General features: G+C 40.7%; 1 long non-coding RNA gene across 1 annotated transcript in view; it reads right to left on the bottom strand.

Annotated features, from left to right (window-relative positions):
- Nucleotides 1-23387, bottom strand: part of LOC150016583 (uncharacterized) — a 30360-nt gene extending 6973 nt beyond the window's left edge. Inside the window, exons 1-3 of the long non-coding RNA XR_016509800.1 lie at nt 23293-23387; nt 2856-2885; nt 1359-1440 (exon numbers count right to left, since the gene is read on the bottom strand). This is a non-coding gene — a long non-coding RNA (uncharacterized LOC150016583). The remainder of the gene's footprint in view (nt 1-1358; nt 1441-2855; nt 2886-23292) is intronic.
- Between the last annotated feature and the right edge of the window lie 764 nt (nt 23388-24151).

A 24151-nucleotide genomic window follows, 5' to 3' on the forward strand; every position in this document is an offset into this window, starting at 1 on the left:
TAGTTCTTGCACTTCTGACTGGTGTACCTGTGAGCTGACACACTGGTCTGATAATATATTCCACAACTGTACATGTTAATTTGTAAGTTGAACAATCTCTCTGTGAGGGCAGTTAGGAAAACCAGATTGAAAGTGCTAATGTGGGGTGACTTTAGCTGTCGATGACAATGTAGTCAAGCCTTGACCAAGGTTTCTAGAACCCTGGCTAAAAATGGAAGTCGTGAGAAAGTACAAAAATGAATTCATACACTTCACTTAGAGTGAAACTTTTTGAAGAACAGATGTCAAGATGATTTAAGAGGAGCTGGAATTTAACATCTTAAGAAAACTTATAGGCAAGTTAGGACATTTCCGTTTTCCAGAAAAATCCAACAGATGCTAAAGAAGTCATTTGGGTGACTGTTATTAGAGAAAGAATGGGTTGATTTTCCACCTCTTTGCAAGTTGTGGGCCCTGTAGAGATGCTAAGATCAGAAATATGATGGGCTCTCAGCTCAGTTTGGTGACAAAAACAATCTCCACCTTTAAGTGGCATAAGACTTTTACTTAACACACAACTTGGACAGTTCAATTTCTTCTTGGCATGTGCTAAGTTTTGTGTCAACTGTCTAGTCAGGTGCTAGTTATCCCAATTTGACTGGCCATTTTATTTGACATCTCTTTCCCCATATCATGAAAGTAAAAATCAACCAAAAAATAAAGATGATTTCTGATTTAAGTCTTTCTGTCAGTTTAATATTTGAATTACATAAAGGGAGCTTTATTTTAGGTTTTTCTACATTTATTTTATGCTTAATGTGTAAGAATGTCCCTGCTCATTTTCTTTGTTAGAAAGGCGATCCAAATCCACCCACTCTGGCTATATCTTGATTTTGTTTTAAAGCAGGCATATAGTTGATGGAGTTAGTTAAGCCTCTGCTACAAGGCCGACCTGGTTGTATTGACTCTTACTGGACATTCGGTTTTTCCTAACTAGCTACCACTCTCATGCTGTTACTTAAATCCTTCCATGAATTTAAATCCAACGACAGGCAATTATTTCTGTAACAGACCAATGAAACTGCTCTCAGGGATAATAATTCCTTAAAGATCCTTATAGATGGAGAGTCTATATATTGACGAAAATCTATGATCTCTGTCTCTTTAGTTGAGGAGGGCTCTTCGTACCCAAGAAACTGAACTAGTGCTTCTGTCCATTTATCCAAGAACCAAGCCATAATGCAAACAGTCAGTGGCTTTCTGTTTATTTCCAGGGCCAGGAGTCCATACCCCAAACCACCATAAACAGCAGGCACAATCATCCGCCCCTGTTTGGGAGAGGCCCAGGACTGAGCTAGCAGAAAGACTGAATTACTTACCACCTCTAGAGTGGGTCCCTCCAGGCCAGGGACGAGCTCATGGGCAAGGCTGTGCAAGGAAGCGTTCTGTACCATGCCTGCCCTGCGGATATACAGAGGACTTCAGTCTCCTGTACCGTCAATCTCTCAGTCATCATGAGCTCATTTATGCACCGACAACAGCAAGAACAACAACGACGATGACAACAAAACAATCCCCCAAAAGCTAAGGGTCCACAGACTACCCTGATGGAGGGACAGCCAGCAGGAACTGTGCATTTAAAGATAGAGGTGCTGTCTTGATCTTGTGTCCATTACAAACCTGACCTTTTCATCTTTCCTCAAACAAATATTCCATTGAAGCCCATGGGAGAGCCATGTGGGGAGACAGTGGGACTGGGCCCTAAAAGTCAGGCAACAATTAGATTTGGTGGCTTTTTTTTTTTTTTTTTTTTGCTTTTTTTTATTTGCTACAAATACAGATAGACAGACAGACACACCCAAGAGCTTTTTCAAGAATCAGCTGAGGCACAAGATAAACTAGTTTGTTCTTACACAGATTTTTTTCTTCCAAATGTTTCACATGAAATAAAAACATTTTAAAAGTGTAATTATGAAAAATTTGGGGATATGTCTTTGTCGGCGCTAAATTGTGTCATAAACATTTCTACTGCTTGCCTTAGAAGGACGCCAAACACATCTCATAGGTAGCACATATCTGTGACATAAAATAGTAATCAAACTCTAATAACACTGTTCATTCAAAGTCTAAATATGCTGGTCAAGTACAGTGAAAGTTGACTGCCTGCATTAATGACGTATTAGTTTCATCCCGAGGTTCAAAGCACGGTCAGACATCATTGCTCAGATTGCAAGTCACAACACTTTACAGGGACGTGAGTTTGTAAACTTATAGTACAGTCTGAATGAAGGCAATTGATGACAGCAGCTGAACCTGAGAAGTGCGAGTGAGTACAAAGTATAAATCCAGCGCACATTTCCACATCAAACTACCGATGCCATTAACCAGGGCCCTGGGAGGCCACACTCAGGGTCAAACAACAGCGCCTCTGTCCCCAGTCAGTATCTCTGCTCCACAGACACAAGTACAAGATGGCCTAAATCATGAACTAGTGGTGAGGAAAAGGAGACCAAAGTTTAAAAGAAATCAAGGTGATATTTCTTAGAAACATAACTCTTCTAAGAAGGATCCAGAGTAAGGATGATCAGTAAGTAATTAATTGATCCTCCCAGCTATATTTTATGTTTTTCTTCTACAGCTTAATGGCTTACGTCACTAGAATTCATCAGACTATGTCTAGACTGTTTAACATACACTCAGTACAAACAGGTGGAAATGTACCACTTCCAACCACTACAGGTAGAAAAGTATGACCTCTGTTGACCATGGATCACAGCTGAAACATTAGTTTATACTTGAAGGGTCACAGCAGCCAGACATATGCGAATTCCAACTCTTCAGAAAACGTGGGACAAGAAAAAAAATGCGTTACTTACATGTATGTGTCTTCTTCGTTACTGAGATACCTAGAAGAGAAGAAATAATGACAAGGGTAAGAAAGCATCCTGCGTGTGCTTCTCACAGCGTACATTGTTCACAGTATACTCAGGAACACTGTTCAGGTGGTGATGTAGAGGCAGGATTAGGCTTCATCTTACATGGCAGCGTCGCTGGACCTACCCCAGAGTAATGCCCCCATGAATGACGAGGACAGGGAGCATCGCCCACTGACTTAAGAGGTTCTGTGGTAAAAAAGAAGTAGCACAGATAGTAATTAAAGAGGGTGAGAAAAGACTCTTTTTTTTTAAATACAGGAGCTGATCATTATAGGAAGAGCAGGGAAGATTTAGGACTCAAGAGAGTGATGCCAACCTAGTCAGACAACAGGGCATTTAATTTGCTAGGGCTGTTGAGTCTCTGTTTACTTTTTAATGAAAATGACTCTATCCACTCGCCTGAAGCATGTTTAATTGTGAGGGAAAATACATCCACAGAATGTACCTATCTGTCCATGCTCATTAAGGTCAGAGGGGAAATGACTTCTCTGTAAACAACACCAAAATGAACACAGACACAAACTATGAAAACATGGATTCATGACTCAGCACCCTTGATATTTCCAAGATCATTTACAGAGCGCAGGGGATGAATGGAAGCAAGCATGTTTAGGCACATAAGTCTCTATAATGATAACATGGATGCACGCTCAGTGCAGACAGCACTCTCCTGTCAGAAGCACTCCCTTTGAACTCTTCCTGCTTCATTCTTCTTGGGGGATGTCCTTGAGGCCACATAGGCTCAAAGTCCTAAAACTCTTGAAGACATTTCGCCTGTGACTAAGAGCTGTGGTAAACCTTGAACATTTTTTTTTTCTTTCAAGTTATTAAGAGAGCTATTTAACCCTCCTCTGGAAAGTAAAAGTTGTTGAAAAATGTGGCACCCACATCAGACTTATTACTTAGCTATGGAACATATGGTACAGGGAAGAAATCTGTTATGAAATCCACGGTAGACAATTTTTTAAAAAGTTGGTTTCAAAGTTGTACGCCAAGACCAAAATCACACACTTGTTCCCCCACAACTTTCCAGAGGACTTATTTGGGGAGCTGAAATTACATAGCCCAACTCAAATTCTTTTTTCCCCTTTTTATTGAGGAAAACTTAACTATTGTTTTTCATCATGTTTGAGTTGGCTTCGCAAAGTGAAGTTAGAACCTTCTGCAAAGAGCCTTGAAGGCTCTCCCACATGGGAACTCAGAAAGTGTTCCAGAATTTTTTGAGATCAGCTTGATCATGGGAAGGGCAACTTGCCCAACAGCAACAGTGAGTAGAGTTTAAAATCTGAATACGATCTGCAACTCCAGCTCAGGACACCAGCACCAAGAAGTGGATACATTAGTGCTCTTTCAGCATTGTGAGAGCTAGAGGTGTACCTTCCCTGGGAAATAATGCTTTCTGTAAAATCACTTTGAAGAGAAAGTGCTTATGCTGTCACTCCTGATTATTCAGAACCTCCACACAATTGGATTTAACACAGCCCAAAACAGACCTATCTATATTCGCTGAGTGTGGAACTATTTTCTCCTGACATCCAAAGGCCTGATGAAAATACCACTGCTTTGACTTTTCTACTTAAATTTATTATACAGTGTGATGCAGTGTTCTCATCAAATATTTTCATGATGATTACGTTGATAATAGATTTTGAAAATCTTTCCAGGAATGCTGCCTGATCTCTGAGACCACAGTTGCACGGAGCTAAAACTTCTCACAACTGTCTCTGGTAGAAAGTATGATGTCAGCAACAACACAAACTCAGTCCCTCACTTTTAATTAACTACCAATAAATAATCAATAGAAATAATTAGGGGGTACACCAATATTAGCATTGCTAGATTTAGCAGATAAAAATACAGAATGCCCAGTTAAATTTGAATTTCATATAACAATTGGGCGTTTGTCTGAAGTTCAAATTTAACTGGGTAACCATAATCTATACAAACATAATGAAAATTTTACCTATTATATACAGTGAAGAATATACCAGTCTATAAACACATTTTTTAATGGAGAAAGGATTAAAAAACACACTCCTCATATGAAAAGCAGTATTTTAAAAAAATGTATCGCAACTTCTAATTATGGAGATAGGACTGGCATATTTATGTTTATGTTTTTAACTTGATATCCACTATGAAGACCAAATTCTATTTCCCTAGAAAAAGCAAACAAACAAAAGTATGAATGCACAAAAGACAAATTTAATGGAATGCTCAGGAAATGTATTGGAATTCCCTTCCTTCCCCCCTCATGAAAAATAGCAACAGTAATCAATCAAACTAAGGGCTTGGATTTGTGTCACTCCTTTCTCTATAGGAGATCCAGTACTTCAGACTAACCGACTCCACAGAAGTGGAAAAGAAGCAAAAACTGGCCTTTTCCTTTCACAGATGAATCTACTGAAGCCCAGGGAAGTTTTTAATTAGCCTAATGAGAAACTTTCTGTGGGAAGTTAATATCAGACTAGAAGTGTGTCCATGGCACGCATTTAAAAAGCCTGGTACAGAGAGTGCCTCTTAAAAGAGTATGTATTCAAAAAAAGGTTTTACCCACTGGAGCAGACCGCCCTAGTCAGCGCTGCTGCTAATTTCCTGTCCCCTAGCCAGTCTAAACCAGGAGCCCCACCCGGGCTCGGGTGAGGAGCACGCAACCTGAGGGGCCTGTGTCCCCAGGTTTCCACGAGCAGCCATTTCTTTACCCTTCAGTGGGGTGGGTCCTCCTTTTTCTCTTTCTTCTCATTTCCACAGGGATTGCAAGATTCCTGTCTTTCTCTCATGGAACTCATCCTCGGGGAGACTGCAGCAGTCATATATGGCCGAGGTCCTCAAGTGGCAGAGGAAAGACTTATCTAAACCTAATGCTACTAGAAGCAGCAGCAGTTCTGAATCAAAAATTTGGGGGGAATTGGGTTTTCTGAAGACAAATTTTTATGAGTGTTTAGGAGGCAAATAGCTGTAATTCTACCCAGGAGTAGAAAAGAGTAAACTGTTTAAAAGGCAGCTCTGAAGATAACTGGCTTTGGAGTCAAGCTGGCCTGAGCTTGCATTCTTAGCCCATCCACTCTGCTGGCTCTTGGCTAAGAGACCCTGGGTGAGTAACTTAACTTCTCTGGGTCTGCACTTCCTAGCCTTTACAATTGTAAAGTATTATATTATACATATTATAGTCATAATACTCAAAGGGCTGTTGTGAAAATTAAAGTGAAATAAGGATGTATAAAGAGCTTTACAAAGTAGGAAAGGTGATATAAATGTTAATGGTTTACTTTGACAAGGGGGGTGTTAATTCACAGTCTTTTTTTAGCAAAGTTGAATTAGAATGCACTATTGAAAGATAGGCCATAGCTACTCATGTTGTTTCTGGGTTTCTCACTGACTCATGGCCTAGGACTCTGGTTGTGAGATCTATGCTCTTGACTCCAAAATTCATGTTTGGTGGAGAACAGCATGAGACCCACAACCAACATCCTGAAAGTAAGTGTATTCTATTCTAGACCCTGAACTCCACTGGACAGAAGCCAAGGGAGGATACCTGCTCACTGGTGAGTGGGCTAAGTGGGCTGCTGATCAAGCAGCACAGGAGAAGGAGTTAGCTTCCCACCGCCAAAGCGTGTCAAACGAAGTCCAGATGTTGTGAAGGTTTTGATTCACTTCCAAATGACTGGGACAGACACCAAGATTCTTCCCTCGAGATTTGTAAACAGGCCACTGAGCAGATTAATGTTTACTACAGACAGTGGGACTTCATGGAGTTGTAGGAAAAGTGATGGGGCAGAACCAACCTTCTAAATGCAAAGCACTCACAAACCCTGAGCCAAAAGTGAACTTGCTGGATGATTTAGGCAAGTCACTTAACTTCTCTGGGCCTTAGTTTTCTCATCTGTCGAATGAGGTACTTAAACTACATGATCCTTACTTTCCCTTCTAGTTCATTGATCAGTGGCTCCTTGCCCTGTTTTCTAGCTACCAAGCCAAACCTCCTCTTTTTAAACAACAGGCTGCCAGATCTATTTCTTGCTGTACAAAATCTAATGCAGCTCACAATCAAAGGTAACCACCTGAAACTTTTTCTTTTTTGCCTTTAAATCCAAAGAAGAAAGAAGGCAGTGCCCACAAAAGGTTATATAAGTAAAAAATACACTACTTTGGGGCGATATTTTAAAATTATCTGGGCTAGAGGAAAATTGTATCTTTTGATAAAGTTGCAAGACTCCTTACATTATATTTCACCTAGATCACACACACACACACACACACACGGAGAGAGATTTATTTCCAGGTAATGCTTTAATTTCTCACTTAGCAATATGACAGCAATTTTAAATTGCCAATGAATATACCTAATACTAAGAGGAAAAATCTCCACCAATATCTTACCCAAAGCAGGGCTTCTAATACAGAAAGATTGCCTGACTCTATTTAGTTAACCATGCTTCAAAGTAAGGCAAAGGAAATGTAATGAAAATACCACAAATTTATCACTGTCACGGTTATCAGTAGTTGCAGTTATAGTCATCACAGAGCAGAGCACTTTAGGAATGGTAATCTGATATTTTCAATCAGTGCCAAATCTTGGATCAACTAAACTTCTTTGATGGACTTCTTATTGTCTCCTGGTTTCTAGGCAATTGTCTGGATACCAAGTTTTTTGTTTTTTTTTTTTAACTTTTGTGGGGAAGGGTAAGAAATGGCATCTTTCTTCTTCCTGAGACATGCCAATTGATAAACTAGCATTTCCAGATGCCCTGCCTTCTGGACAAGGCCCGAGCTACAGAGAGGCCCTCTATACTTTGCCAGTATTCTGCCTGTGAGTCGTCTCTTGTCCCCTTTTGAAGTGAAGTGATTGTTGGGAAAGATGTATTTTCAACACAGGTAAGTTCTGTGTTAGAATAAAAAACAAAAAGAACACAAATGCAACACAGAATACCTAAAATAAAATGCAAATTTTCTTTTTCTTTTCTTCTTTTTTGTTTTAAAACATGCCAATGCTTCCACATTTCCAGTGAGTCTGTATGGCAGTCACGGGGAGATATAGTAAATGATAACTGACGAAGTCTTCAATTGGCCCACTAGTCCCGTGTCTGCCCGAGCCCCACACACTGACTTAGTTTAATTCCTAGAAAACTAACCTCCCAAGGCCTTCACAAGACTTATTCTCTCTCCTCACAAGATGCCTGAGTTTAATTAAGATGCTCACTGCTCAAGCCATGAGGTCTTTGACAAATGGCTTAACCTCCCTCAGCCTTTATTTTCTTCTCTATAAAATGGGGGCAAAATTCTCCGTGCTAAGTGTGTAGTAAGACTTCACTGCGAGAATTCACATGGGACACCCAGCATAGTGTCCCTACAGACACTGAGCCTCTCCCCACTTAAGCTGTTTCTGATGGCAGACACTTTGCATTGAATAAACAGAGCGATACCCTGTGGGCGGAGATAGGCATGCCCATCGGGGCAATGCTGTCAAACAGGTAGATAATCTGGTAAATAAGTGTTTGAAAGCTCAGACAGAACTTTCAAAATAAAATCTGGAATATGTAATCTCCTTCTGCCATATTCTCAGCAAGCAGCCTGCAAAAATGTTGCTGTCTCCTGGGTCCACTGGCTCCTACCTGTACTTGCTTTTGGCTTCCTCACTGTAAGGAGCGAGTACTTAAAACAGAAGTTTAAATCCACCATATGAACGCTAGCTAAGGAACAAGGCTCAACATTTAGGCTCTTTTTTTTTTTTTTTAATGGTTAACAGTCGTTTCATAAGAAAAAAATATCACTTCATGCTGGCCCTGTGTCCCCCACCCTCCCCCCACCCCCCGTCCTGAGTTGTCCCCTGAGCTTGCTTCATTCCTCACATCGTCAAGGAGAGGATCTATGCAGGAGGTGGATCAGGAACACAGCTGAGAAGGGCCTCACCAAACAAAATGATGTTACAAAACAATGTCCTTGTCTAGGACAAAAGAGCTATTAATGATAATCAGTACATATTACTGAAAGTGCTCCAAGTAATCTCTGGACTTTGTTTCAAAAATTCTTAATGGACACTAATGCTTAGAGTTCACTCAAAAGAGAAATAAATTATGTGCCAGGGTTGCAGGGACCAAGGACAACATGCAGAAGGCATCAGAGCATTAGCAATGTTACGACAATCAAACATTTTGTAATTGCATAAAAAGCCTTCAGAAATCATTTAGAAATACTAATTATGAAGATAAATAATACTTTAATGTGAGCTTTCTTTTATATTTAAGCCTAGGTTGAGCTGTTTTATTAATACTATTTTAGCTCTTACACCAATCAAGGTGCTTTTTACAATATAAAAAATTCCATTTTAGTTTGAAAAATGGTGATGAGTATTGGTAAGAGGAATTTCTTTTTACTCTTTGAATTAAATTTTTTTGGTGTGTGTTGTGATTGTCTTCCATCTCTAGGTCATATGTCCTGACATTTATACCCAGAAATATCTTTTAATTTTGGAAAAGTCTGGCCAGAGCTATCTCCTCTTTCAAGTCCTGCCTTTATATTTGACAAACCAGTCCTAAGGACACAACCTTATTCCTATTCCCCCAGCAAAGTCAACATAAAGAGACCATCACTTTATCCTAGAAAGAAATTTTGAGACTCAATTTATTTGAGAAACATCCATCTTGTCTCTTAGATCTTACTATTCGATACATTATGAAAAGTCTAGACTTAAGGAGGGCAATTTCTCCTCTTAAGGCTTGCTGGTGCCAAATACTTGATTAGCACTAATGGACAGTAAGAATAATAAGAATCCATGTTCTTTCAAATTGACTTACTTTTTTGAGTTTTTATATTGAAAATGGAGCTACCCATTAGGTATTACTCAGCTGACTTAAATTTGATCTTGGAGCTCTGAGCAGGGATGTGAGAAATGACAATTATCAACACTTCCAGTTTAGCCTTTCACAATTGAGTAGTTTTATCTTATAAGTAAATACTATAACTCAGGTAAAAATTAGCAGCTCTTACCACACTTTTCCAGGAAATACTTTACATTATGTACCTCTGAAATCTGTTGAAATTGTTTATCTTTGCCATGAACAGGGGCAGGTACCGACTTGAACTGCCTGTAGGTGACTCCCCTGGATGTTGTCAAACTTGTGGCTATAGCTGCAATCCACAAACGCAAAGCTCCCACAACTGGTTGGGTGAGGATGACCCAAAGATTATAGAGTTGCAGCCCCAAAGCAAGTCAGGCACTATGGGCATTTTTCACATATTATGCCCTTGTGCAGACAACCTAAATCATACCTCATGGAGCATGGATCCTGGTCAGCATACCAGGTCAAGGCAAGTAATCACTAAAGAAATTTCACCTGGTCTATAGCTACCCCCAAACCGAAGTCTGCTACTGATGGGAGAAGCAGGGATATTCCAGGGATATAGTAGTTCTGGCAAAGGAGGAAACAGTTCCAGGATTCACGCACATCCTGAATCACCTGGAGGGAACTTACTGAAGTGGAAATGATTGGAATTTGGTTCGAAATTTGGGTAAAATGAGTTGTACTGTCAGAACTAGGACAAATACTCAAAGCCCCAGGGTCCAGTGGGATCACAAGTAAACACATAGAAATGGAGAGGTGGCTTTAATTATTCCTTAACACATAGGATTCCAAGGTTCTGTAAAGGATTTCTAAAAATTGTTACCAGTTCGAAGAAGATAGATGAAAACTTCAACTAAATATATATTTGTGGCCTCTTTACTCTCCTCTGAGGACAGAATTATAGCAGTTTGTCTGGACTGGCCCCTTGTGGGTGACAATTCAAGAAAACAAAGTAGTCACCAAGGTCTTTCCTTTGCATTTACACAGTTTATTGAGTATGGCAATTATTAGATTAAACTACTTTCCCAGATGAGATTTAGAGTTAGGAAACCTGGATTCCAGTCTTAGCTCTATTACTTGCCAACTGTATGAATTTGCCAAAATAATCTCTGTGAGCCTCAGTTTCCTCATCTCCAAAAGAATGGAAAGTATTTTCTTCTTCAATTCGACCACCAGAAATGTAGCCTTCGGAAAATCATTAGAGGTGTACTCAGAAAGGTTATCATCACAGCATTGCTTCCCTCAGTAAAATGCTAGGGAGGAATGACACAGGTGTCAGCAGTACGGGGTGAGTTAAATAAACTGTTGTATGTCCACATAATGGAATACTCTACCAGCCTTCAAATAAGGCAAAGTTAATTGCACAGTAAGATGCTCTAGCTGTCCTAAGAGGAAAAACATATTAAAAAAATATGCACCGGTGTTCCATTCAGATCTCTGCTCAAAGGTCACCCCCTCCCAGAACGCTCCCAGGTCAGCTTCTCTAGAATTGTGTCCGCTACCCCATTCTCCACTTTGTTTTACTTTTCTCAGCTACACTTTTCTCTTTGTGACATTCTATTAAATAGTTGTTGTATGTCTTCCCAACAATGTCATCCCTTAAAGTTAGGGATTTCATGTTCCTGGATTATCAGTGTATTTTTAGTGCCTAGAATGGTACCTGACACATAGGAGAAACTTAAGAAAATTTTCAGATAAATGAATGACTGGCTTCCCAAAGCCATGCATCTAGTTTACTGATTGTGACCTCGAAGTCCAGTCCTTTAGAAATGCATAGAGAACACAAGGGGAACATAAAGGGTGGGCATATACTCAATGAGATGGTCTGGGGCACAGAAGGTAAGATTTGCACAAGTGAAGAGAAACTTATAAAAGGAAGGCTACAGCCCTCACTGGTGTGGCTCAGTGGATTGAGCGTGGCCTGTGAACCAAAGGATTACCAGTTCGATTCCCAGTCAGGGAACATGCCTGGGTTGTGGGCCAGGTCCCCAGTTGAGGTTGTACAAAAGGCAACCACACATTGATGTTTCTCTCCCTTTCTCCCTCCCTTACCCTCTCTCTAAAAATAAATCAAAAAAAATATTTTAAAAAGAGAAAGGAAGGCTACATATAAAAGTGAGAGGGGAGAGAACACATACCAACCCCAGGACCCGGAGGTCAGACAAGCAATAGAAATGTTAAAATGGCACTTTTAAACACTTCTGATAAAATCAATTTGCTCATTACCAGAGCTGAACACAGGGCACATAGGCCTCATCTGTTAGAAAGATCTTTATGATCTTGTTAACGGATCCCCGATGCAGAAGCTGTAAAGGTTACAACCCAACTTGTAAAGCTAATCTCACATTGGCTTTGGCATAATAAAGAACCTACAGAAAAATTCCCTATTAACCATATGCTCTAGCAAGAAGAAGAACTAGCATGACTTCTCATACATGGCAATTTAGAATAGTTTAACTCTCCCAATCCTGAGATCGATAAAGTTGTTCTGAAAACAATGATTTCAGTACTCAGGGTTCTTAGCTATAACAGCTTAGAGGCTGACTTGTGTGGAGCAATCTCCCTTCTAGTCAAAGTGATTTAAAAATAAAAGTTAGGATGTCATTGTCATTGAATTATACAGGGACTAAAAGCCAAACAGTTTTTTTTTTTAATTTTTATTTTTTAAAGATAGCTTTATATTCTATTTGTATACCCCAGATTTTATTTTTTAATTTAATCTTTGTTATATTTTTTTCCATCACAATGTAGTCCCCTTATATCCCCCTCCCCCAGCAATCACCACACTGTTGTCCGTGTCCCGGATTTTAAGTCCTTGGATGACGATGTTGATGATGATTTTTTGATACGTGAGTTTTGAGTCATTTTCCTTAACTATAATATGTAACATCATTTCTTGATTAATACACCTCTGGACCACATGGTCCAGGTCATGTCTATAAGAGAAGAACAGAATGGCAAAAGAGGTAATGCCACATAGTGGGTCCAGAAAACAAAACAAAAGAACAATCACAAATCGTCTGAGTGGCCTTGAAAAGCAAACAAGGGAGAATGTGAGTGTAGCAGGCACTGAATTGCACACTGAAATACGAAATATGTAAGGATGACATGATGCTATACCTGACATTTGCTTTAAAATGCTTCAGCAAAGACAAAAATGATAGGTAAAGCCAGAGTGGCAAAATCTTGAAAAGTGTTCAATCTGGGTGTTGGGTCTATAGGAATTCATTGTATTGCTACCTCTCTGTGTGTACATTTGAAATGTTCATATTAAAAAGTCCTTACTGGCTGGAAAGCTTTTTAAAAAGAGGCCTAGTCTCCCTCACATTAAGTGTGTGAGTGATTCTGACCACGTGTGTGAATCCACAGAATTGATATTTCCCCTGAAGAAAGTGTTTCTCACTAGAGCAGTTCTGAATGCTTTGAAGAGCAGACACCTTCAGAATACATGTATTTGGCCATTCATCTTCTTTGATTTATGAAAATAAATATTTGATACCGTTTATTCCTTCTCCTTAACACTCTTAATCTTTCCAATCATGATTCTGTCAGCTAGGATACATTTCAGGAACGTAGCCTCATGGGTTGATGAGGGAGTGCTGGAATTTGGAATGGCCACGTGAAGGAGGCATGCAGTAGAGAATAAGTCAGATGTGACTTTGAATCCCACCTTGGCCTCCCCTGGCCCTCTGCCGTGTTTTTACTATAGTGTTAAAGGGTCTGCCCTCTTGGATAATCTTTTGCTTGGTTCTCTTTGTTCTCAGCAGCCCATGTTTTGTTGACTGGATAAAAGTCCCATCAATGGCATATAATAGCAGCCACTCTTGAAAGCAGGCCACCTCGACTATATAGAAACCTAAACAGAATCAGATGTCCCTTGGTTAATGATCTGAAACAAGAACCTGAGAAATCCTGGCTACCCTCTTAAGTGGTTATTTTAAGGCAGGTGGTTACTTCTAACTTGTAGTTCAATCCCTTTGCAGGTAATTTCAATCCATCACTCAGAATAGCAGTCTGATCTTTATTCATACAAGACACAGCATTTCCCTGTGTGTCTGTTTGTGTGTGTGTGTGTGTGTGTGTCCTACATTTTTAATCACTTGAAGATTATTCAAGGGCAATTTGCCATTAACCATTGTAACAATGCATTCACTGTTGCACAGCTGACAGTATATTTTCAACCTAACTTCTGATTTCCTCATCTCCCTCTGTGAAGTAAGCGGTGAAGATATTGTTAAGCTATTTTTCAGTGAGGAAACTGTCAGAAAGATGCAGGGGCATGTTCAAGGTCAACTGGCCCCCATGTGGCACAGCTGGGGCCAGAGTTCAGTCAGTGACATTTTCTGTGGTTGTTGCACTTATTTCCTCCTCTGGCTGAATCCTTCAAGTGCTCCTCCCAAGCTTACACCAAGAGTCAAAGGCATCCAGCAAAAATGATCAGAGATGAACATCTACCTCGGCTCAAAGACGCTGTGGTCTCCCCTCTTTTCCACCAGCGTCAATTTTTTTTTCACTAAAAGCCTCTTGTAGTTTTACATTCTGGCTGTCCTTTCTCATTTTGTGCAGTTTAGACAGTGCACTGCTGTGCAAGTAAGTGCCCCTCTGTTCTACCCCCTTGTATTTATAAGCAAGACACTGGAGAGGTCCAAGCCCCGAGGACTCTCCTAGCTGTCAGGGTAAGAAATTGGACTCCTCTAGTATCATCCAAGCACAGCGGATCGACTCTGCCACACAGAGCCACATGCTCCACTCTCTGCCCTGTCACCCACACAATGTAAAAACAGCACTCTCGATGCCTTTATGAATTTGCAAACCCCTATCCAGCGGGGTAGCTTTAGTTACTTCTAATTTCAGAGCTGTCACTAATTTGAGCCCAGAGACAAAGGAAAGCTGGAAACTATTCAAACATCTTCTTAATGAACAATGTATAAACAATCCCATCTTTCAGCTCAAAGTGGAATTGGTTCAGAGTTGCATATATATGGCCTCTCGTTGGCTGTATGGTTGGTTGTCCTTCCCCTGCCCCATGTTGTCAGGCACTATGTTAGGCGATGGGAATATAACAGCCAATAAGGTAGCAGTAGTCCCTGCCCTCACAGTGCTGAGGGAGAAAAGCCTGCAATGAGTATTAGCCGAAGCCTCAACTGCCGACCCAAATTCCATTCTGCCCATCCACTTTGCACCAGCCCCAGTCATGTTCCTAAAAGTCATCCATTCTCCCTAGTGAAGCCCAAATACTCCTCTTGATAGCCCTGAGCTTTAAGAGCAAAACTCATTTTGGGGACACTGAAAAAAGCAGCTATGTTAATTCAGCCCACCCCTTAGCATTTTCCCTGTGCATCCCTGGCCACTGGAAGCCCTGTTGACTCTTTTTAGGTGCCCACGTCCTTTAAGAAATGTACATGACAGGGATCTCTTCCTGCTTATGTATTTCCCCTTACAAACATCTTTTTTTTTAATTGCATTTTAAAATATCCTTTACATGATCTAGATATTCCAAATAATTCCTACAGCTATATGATAAAGATAACTAATTCTGTTAAGTCTTTATTTGCACAAATGAAACCTGTGCTTCAGTTTCCAAGGTAACAGAACAAATAAAACAAGCCATCACTCTGATGCCAATACGGTAGAGGTCGGATGGCTTTGACCTCAGACACGAGGAAGCTTTCAGCCAACTCAACATCCTCCTGTTTTTTAATGTTTTTTCCCCCCCAATAGTCATACTTGGTGTCACTTACTGAAAGGTGCTTTGAAATTGGCTGTACAAGGTACACAGATGAAGCAAGGAAACTTTCAGGATTTTAGTTCCAGCAAATGAAGGCAGAGGTGACACATCAGAATGAATGTGACTGAGTCAGGAGCATCAATGTCAGGGTGCATCAGTCTCTGAGAGCAATTCTGGCCTCGAGCACTGCTTCTACAACCAGCACGCCTCAGATGAGCCGCCTGCTGCAGAGAAGTCCAACGCCACTTCTGAGCTGACAGAAGTCTTATTATTATTATATATTCCGCTGAAACTCTGAGCCTTACTGGAAGTCATCATTTTATAGAGTTTTAACAGTGACAGTAAAAGACTGCCACGAGTGGCACTGTCAACTTTTCGGTGAGGGCTAGCTTTCCCTCGTGGTGACATTCAAAGTACGAAGTCTCCTTCATCTGAAGGAGTTGTCCTATCAGCTCACTAATGGGAACGATTCATTGAACCTGCACTCGAAATGCAACCAAGGAGTGGAGTAGTGTGTGCAGGATCCAGGGGGAGTCAGTCCTTCCAGCTGGCCCCTCTGGACATTTGATTCATTGAGGAGAATTCCACTTTCTTTCCACTTAGTTGACATTCAAAAGACACACAAAAAACCAAAAAACCAAAAAAAAACAGGACATCCCAGAAAAATTAAGTTAACTCGTAGTCCAATCCCCTCAAACTGCTGGTGTGGATTATATAACAGCTCCCTAATTCCAGAAGGTAACGTACAGGAGGCCCAAATTTCTCTGATTTCCTATCCTTTTAATGTCCCTTCCAGTCCTCTGTCCCCTTCTCCCAGCCCACTGCCCGGCCACATACATCTTTGGCAGTCCATGTGGCATGTATTCCTCATCTATTTCAATTAGGTAGGGTGCTTCTGCTTATACTGCAGTATCCCAGCTTCATAAAACCCTCGCTTCACATGACCTTAATTGCCACCTTTGACCCACTCACCATATAACATTTGCAGAGCCAGAATTCTAGGAACAGCACCTACAATCATTAATGTATTAGTCTGTTGTTCCAAAATGACGAAATGTATTATTTCTGCTGCAGAAGAAAATGCTGAGGTGAAGCAAGAGCAAAGGTAAAGACCTGGTTTTCCTAAAATGGATACAGCCCTGGAGGCACTTAGATTCTCAAAGGACACAGTCATGATTCTTCTGATCATTTTTCAAATCAACTTAATGAGTGGGAGATGGCCCTCTCATTAAACTTATAGAACAGATAAACAGTACTTGCATGTGGGGTGGGCAGCTGAAGCAGAAACACTGTTTCCTGGGATTCTCAAGGGGTTTTACCAGGGAAAAATTGAGAGCCTGATGTCTGAAGGGGGTTTTATGTTCCGCCCTCACTCTTGACCAGCTGGCACAATAAAGAGGGCCAGAGATTTCTCAGCTCTAATGAACTTACAACAACTCTGATTGGTATGAATTGCTTTTTGTAGGATTTTGAGTAACTACCATATTACAAATTTTACCTCTACTTATGACTTTCTTGAAAGATGACTAAATGCCAAGCCAGTTGGAATGATAAACATCTGAAGAGCTACATAACCCCCAATATATTGTTTTTATAAAAACCACAAGCGTAAATTAGATGCTATACATCCCACACAGCTGCCCAAATGAAGCACCTCCCCTGCCCCCAACCTTCTGGTGCAGCCAAAAACCCAAACAGGACCTTCCTAAGGATCTTTTACAAAATGGATATTAAACGTGGACAAAGCATCGTCTAAGCAGATGTTCTTATTGCCTCAAACTACAGAGTAGTCCACATTTGCTACTTCCTTCCGAGGAGTTGGTTGACTTTCGTCTACTGTCTGCTCACAAACACTAGACACTTTAGATCGACTCGCACCGCAGTATTTCTGCCTGTTCAGAATAAAAGAAAGCCTGCTCTTCATGTGTTAATGAAATCAGGCCAGTTCCTCAGTAGAATCTGTAGTCTAGGGTGACCCTAAAGAGACATAAATTTCTTATTTTTACACTTGCCTCAAATTTCGTAAGTTATTTTGTTATTGCAAAATCCAGTGCTTTACAATAAATTTAAAGGGTGCCTGGGGGGCTAGCCATTCATATTATATGGTATCTCATTCAGGGTCCCTTTGGGAGAGAACTGCAGAGTTCTACCTCTCAGTCAGCCAACCCCTGTCACGTGTGAAGTTCTCGTGTGATAGGACGGATGGGGCTCCTGCGGGATTCCATGCGCACGCAGAATAGAAAAGCCTGCAAGGAGAACACAGTGCTGCCCCACTCCTGAAGTAGGATCACCTAGGTAAGCTGGAAAACTGCTGCAGTGTTTGTAGTCCTGACATGATTATGCCTTTTATGGTAGACACTGATGTAAAGTACCTATTTCAAGTAATTTTTTACACACCCAGTGCTGAGATTGAGGTGTGACCCCTTCTTCTTTCTTTCCAGAAGCATCAGCAGCCACAGTCCCACACCAAGGAGAGGAGAGTGCTGTGAGAGCAGTTGCCCAGCATGCAATGATTTAAGTAACTTAAGTAATAATAATTTAAAAACAGCAAAAAACAAGACTAAAATCTGGTTTGGTTTTGAGTGTCATCCTGGACTGATAATTCTAAGCAATGTCAGTGATAAAATATTTCTCTCCTCATAGGCCAGCCACTCCCACTGCCTGCAAACTATTTAACCTGTCACTGTGAGAGCATTCTAATATTTTCTTAAGACACATTTATCATTTTTAAAAATGAAACTAATACATTTTATTGTAGAACACCTATAGAGATTTTAAAAATTAGAGAATTAAAAATTCCCATGAATTCTACCACTGATTGATAATCATAGCCTTTTATGGCATTTCCATTTCTTGGTTATGAAAAGTAATTCTACCATAAATGTCCTTGTTACAGTTATCTTTGTGGGTATGCATAATTTTAAAAATATATATTACATTTTGAAAGTAGAGCTCTTTGAAAAAATTGAATATATACCTCTGAAGTGCCCTATATAAAGTATTTGTCAATTTAAAATTCCTAGAGTAGTGTGTGCTGTCACTGACAGTAACATCATGAAAAACAAATCCTGAAACTGAAGTCACTAAAAGGTATCTTATTTTAATTTATATTTCTTTGTTTACTTATGAGATTGTTTTAAGTTTGCTTATTTTTGTATTTCCTCTTTGGTTAATTGCCTATTCATAATCTCTGCTCATTTCTATATTATGTTATTAGTCTGTCACTTGTCAATTTATAATAATTCTGTAAAATTAAAAATATGTTGCTTTCTTTTAGATTGTTTCTTTTTCCCACAAATACAAGTTTAAAAATTATTTTACTTCAGGGGGCAGGATCATATCAAATCTAGTAGGTCTTTTACTTATGACCCTTGCCTTTTCTATAAAGACTATGCCAAAAACATAGTCACCTATATTTTAAAAATACTTTTATAATTTTATTCTTAATAAGTAACTTAAAAATTGAAATGGAATTTATCTTTTTTTCTTAAGCTTTGATTGTAGATATTATTCCACTCCACTTCTTAATATTTGAATCCAAACAATACACAAACTGTCTTATGTCTTTCTTTGTTTTTCTCCCAAATGAGGTATGTCACTGTATCTGTCATGTCAGAAAAAAAGAATCAAGACTATCATAGGGCTTGCAGCCAAATTCTAGCCCAAAACTTTATGTGTAGAATTGGAGTCAACTCATTCCTTCTTAAGAAAATGAGGCCAACATTAGGATTTGGAGCATCCACTTCTTAAATTTGTTTTCATTGAGTAAACCTGAGCATGTTTCCTGATTTCTTTGCAAAATAGGAATTACAACAAGAGAAGCATAGAATTATAGCACTGATGCTTAATACTCTCTGTAACAGATCACTGGCATGATAGAGAGTTTCACTTTTATCCTTAGCACATTTAGTATTCTCCTGCAATGAAAATCACTGGTGATGTTTTAATACTTACTGATAGTTTTTCAATTTGAATTGATTCTATAAACCCCACATGCTATTTACCCAAGTTTGTTTAATTAGAATTATGTTCCAGGAGCTAAGAGGGCTCCATTCACTGATTTCACACAAAGTACACACATAGAACATGATGTGACACTCCAGATGCTATTCCATGAGCTGATCTGCTTTTTGTCCAGGAGGAAAGCCAGGGAGGTCACAGAGACAGGAAGGACTTTGCAGAGTGGGCTGCCCTGCCCAGATATGGGAATTGTGCTCATTAGGAGAAACAGGAGGAGCAGGTTAGGAGGCAGGGGCTGGGGAAGCATGTATTTTATGAAAAAACGAGTGCATGGAAGAACAATATGCACAGTGACCATCAAATGGGATTCATATTAACAATTTCCCACTCTATTCAAAGTATCTAAAATATAACAACCCCTCCTTCTTACACCCCCTTTTCCAGGACAGCTGCCAGTAAGGGGCTATTTCAGGACATGGAGCCCATGTATTGATGCATAAGGGAAACCTTTCATTCCACTCATAGGAAACAGACATACTTTCAACTCATTGCTTAAGGATGTGGGAACTGAGGATACTCTTTAGTCATCCCCTACTTTGTAAGGGGAAAAGAACAGCCCAGGAGACAAAACAAAAAATAAAGTCAGGAATCTTTTCACTGATGTATTTCACCAGTGACAAACGTTTTCTCCATATAATGCTGAAGAAAGGCAACTGGTTTCTTAGCCTGTACAGCTTCCCAAGTGTCCCATGTCTTAAAGACCTCTGAGTTTTTCGTCTTCTTTTTCCTCTGCGAGGAATGCTCTTCCTTTTCTCCTCTCACCCCTAACTTATCCTTCAAGATTCAGTGCAGAGTGGGGCAGTGGACAGCAATGGGGGGGGGGGAAATTGGGACAACTGCAATAGAACAACAATAAAAAAGAGAAATTAAGAAAAAATTAAGAAAAAAAAAAGATTCAGTGCAGACTTCACTTCTTCATCACACCCAGGCTGTGTTGACTGTCTCCCTTTTTGCACTTTAACCTGGCCTGCTGTGGTCTGCTGTGAGTGTGGTCACAGCTCAGGGGCACTGGGGAAGGGATGGGCACGGTCATATGAGGTCTGTCCAGAAGGAATCCAGCCACGTAATATGAAAAATAGAGACATTTATTGAAGAAGATATGAGATACAAGAAATGTTGTACACAAGACAGTGATGCCTCAGTCCCCTTCAAAGTAGGCACTTTGGGAACTCACAGAGTTTTCCCAATCGCCATGAGCTGCCCTGTTGTATATTCCTAAATCTCATCAGTGGTCTGAGACCTCTTCCCTTTCGCAGCTGATTTTAATTTTGGGAAAAGCCAGAAGTCACAGGGCACCAAATCTGGGTGGTAGGGGGTGCTGAGTCACCTGGGAGGTTTGATGTTTCACCAAAAATCTCTGTATGAGACATGATGTGTGAGCGGGTGTGTTGTCATGATGAAGCTGCCAATCACTAGTTGCCCATGGCTGCAGCCTTCTGAATCATCCGCATAAGTTTCCACCGAGAAATGTTCAAGCTTAAAGCAAAATGTGATGCAGATTTGTTGCTCTACTAGTTCAGTCATTTTGAATGTAACGGCCACACAGTACACATGCTCACTCAATGGCATCTACCATCTCCACAGACTAGTACAGTGACGTCACCATTGTTCGGGCACGCACATTCTAGTCCACTCTCCTTGTCGCACAAACCGATCTCGTTACATTAACGATGTCTGGACATCTTCCTGACAGACCTCGTATTTCATTCACAAGCCCAGGTGAAGATCTGCATCCACCCTAGGAAAGGGCATCTTTTCTAAATTCCCCCAAAGGTTGCTTTTTTTCATGCTTACCATTCTTACAGCTATCATGCTGCATTTTTTGTTTGTTTGTTTACTTATCTGTCTGTGCACAACCCCCACTCATACTCTATCCCCCAACATCCTCCCTCCCAAGGACATAAAACATCATTTCTTCCAGTGAAGTACAGGGCAATATCTCTTTCTCTGGATTTGGAACTTGTTCCATTGTGCCTGGCACATAGGAGCTCCTTAGAAAATCTCTCCTTAATATTTGCTGAATGAATAAAAAAATGAATGCCTTCAAGAAATATGCAACTATAAGTGAGCATCTTATCTTCCTGTAAGTACCACAACACATAATATAATGTCTCATATGCTAAGTTCCTGAAGGGAGGCTCAAACAAGAAGTGCCAAAGATGAGAGGGGATTGGAAAAATTAGGAGAAGTTTCACAGAGGACATGAACTGGTATCACTGACTTACAGGGTCTCAGAGAGAAACTTCTAATTGGAAGTTCAGTTTTCTCACTGAGGGCAAAGTGAGTCCTAAAAATGGTTAGCTCCTTCAGATGACTGGGATGAGATTTTTCTCTGGTGCTGTTTAACCTTCTTAGTTCAGTTTGTTTGGGGGGAAGATCTCGCCTTCCGCACCCACCTTGTTTGAAAAGGGTCCTTTTCTCTCTTGCCATTTTCATTCAAGATATCTGTGGCAGTGCTGTGGAATATTCCAATACATCCTCTTGACCTCTATCCATAAACAGCCTTTCTCACAATGAGATGTTCTGGGTTTAGGAGCCTTGCTATTTTCAACAAAGAATTAATTGCAAAGTAATTAAGTTTAGAGCAGGGGAATAGATGAACCCTGTCTATCATAAAGGAGCAATGTGGCTGGTGACATAATGAAGCAAGGAGACGGTGCTGTAGATTAACACACATGTGCGCGTGAGCACGCACACGATCTCTTCTAAAGCGCACAAAAACCTCTCATCACTTAAACTGACAAGATAAATCTAAGCTGCTTAAAAGAAGCACTTAATTTTTTCTCATTAAGTTGCCGGGTTAAGGGCTTTTACCCTCCACATCCATGGAAGCAAAGTTAGTTTTTCACCTTGGAAAGTTCTCTGAGGCCTTCAATCCATCGATAAATATAGGACTAAGATGTGTTACAACGACATGTATCTGAAAGCCTGTTGCATTGCTGGCCACATTCCCACTGGGCTCCACTTCCGTCAACGAACACAGACCGTGCAGAGAACACCAGAGTCACACACGTGTTCACCCCCCTGTCATGAAGCAAGCAAATGTGCAATTAATCAACAATGGACTGGGTGGGGGGCAGGTGGGGACAGTCAGCAGCAGGCTAGCAGGTTTTACCACTAGAAGTAGGAGGCTTAATCTGCTTAAGGACAATTAGGTGGATGGTTGATGCCACCCCAACATTTTTCCAGTTGCTTCAGGGACTGAGAAGACGCCAGCTCACATCACACATCCCTTCTGGTCAACGTGAATGGAGAAGGTGCTGGAGAACCGTGGTGGGATAATTGAAGTGCATCTCACGCATCCTTGTATTTTGACTGAAGCAGTACATTTCCAAGTACCACATATTTGAGACTGAAACAATAGTACCTGGGATTTAAGACCCATCTGAGCACTTAAAAGAAAGGGGGAAAAAAGGAAAAAGGAAAAAGGAAAGAAGGAAGGAAGAAAAAGGAAGGAAAAGGGTCTAGAAGGAAATGCATCAAAATGTAACGGGAATAGTGTCTGATATTTTTCCTCCTTTCTGCTCTCACATCTTTTCCCAGAGTTTTTTATAATGAGTATGGTTTTACCTTTATAGTGGGGACATTAACATGAACTCCATGTTGATAATTTACTAAAAGCTCTTTTTAAAACTGTCAATTCTGACGAATCTGCTTTCAAAGCCCTCACTGCCCTCAAGGAATTTTACCCCTAACTTTAGGCAACACAGCTGTGACAGAGCTGGGGGGCTCTAAACTTGAGGGATCAAAATACAAAATTAAAGGTTTCTTTTCTCAAAGTGTTTACCTTTTGGCTCTTTTCTGGTGCCTTTCCTGGTTTCGGGCTGGAGACGAGTTGTGGGAGGGGCTACAGCAGTGCGTGGTTCTGAGGGAAGCAGGGTGTTGCCCCTCCTTTCATCACACCCATCCTAAGAGCGAACAGCCCACAAACCTGTTGTCACGCTGCCTCCGAGGCTCCCCGCGCTCCCTGGAGGCACGCTCTGAGAGGGTGGGGCTGAGGAGGTTGAGATGCAAAAAATAAAAACCACCGCCAGGGAGGGCTCTCTGGAGCAAATTTTTCTGTTATCTCCTTTTTCCCCGCCCCTACCATCCACTGGTTTTAACTTAAATCTCTCAAAGAAGCATTAACCTTCTTTGTGGAAAAGATAAAAATAAAAATTTGAACAAGATGGCCAAGAATGCAATGGAAAGAATGAGGAGATAAAACTGAAGTTGCGGGGACTTCAGATGCATAATCGAGGTCGGAGGGGTGCTAATTTACAGAATGCTGCATTAGAAACACTGACATCAGGCCTCGCTAGCTATGGATTTGGTTCACACCGTGGTTACGTTTGGGTATCACACAACATGGGCTTCAAGTCTTCCACGACCGAGCACCCTGACTTGTCGCTCTGGATGGTGAATGAGCTTGCACACGGCACTGCATTGCTCTCCACGCTGACCTACATTACATTAGCCTGTGAATGAGTTTAATGGATTAAGATGTGATTCGCATGAGCTTCTGCTTATGATGGCTGGGGGCTGGCAAGGCTCTCCCTGCACCTGCAGAGGCACCACAGACATTTGTGCCGGGGTTCCTTCATTTAAACGCCTTCAACAACTCGCTGTAAGGTCTCCAGGATTTGATTTTCACATTGTGCTTTGTT

This window comes from Furipterus horrens, unplaced genomic scaffold (assembly GCF_987537825.1).
Source record: "Furipterus horrens unplaced genomic scaffold, mFurHor1.1.pri manual_scaffold_3, whole genome shotgun sequence".
Taxonomy (NCBI): Eukaryota; Metazoa; Chordata; class Mammalia; order Chiroptera; family Furipteridae; genus Furipterus; species Furipterus horrens.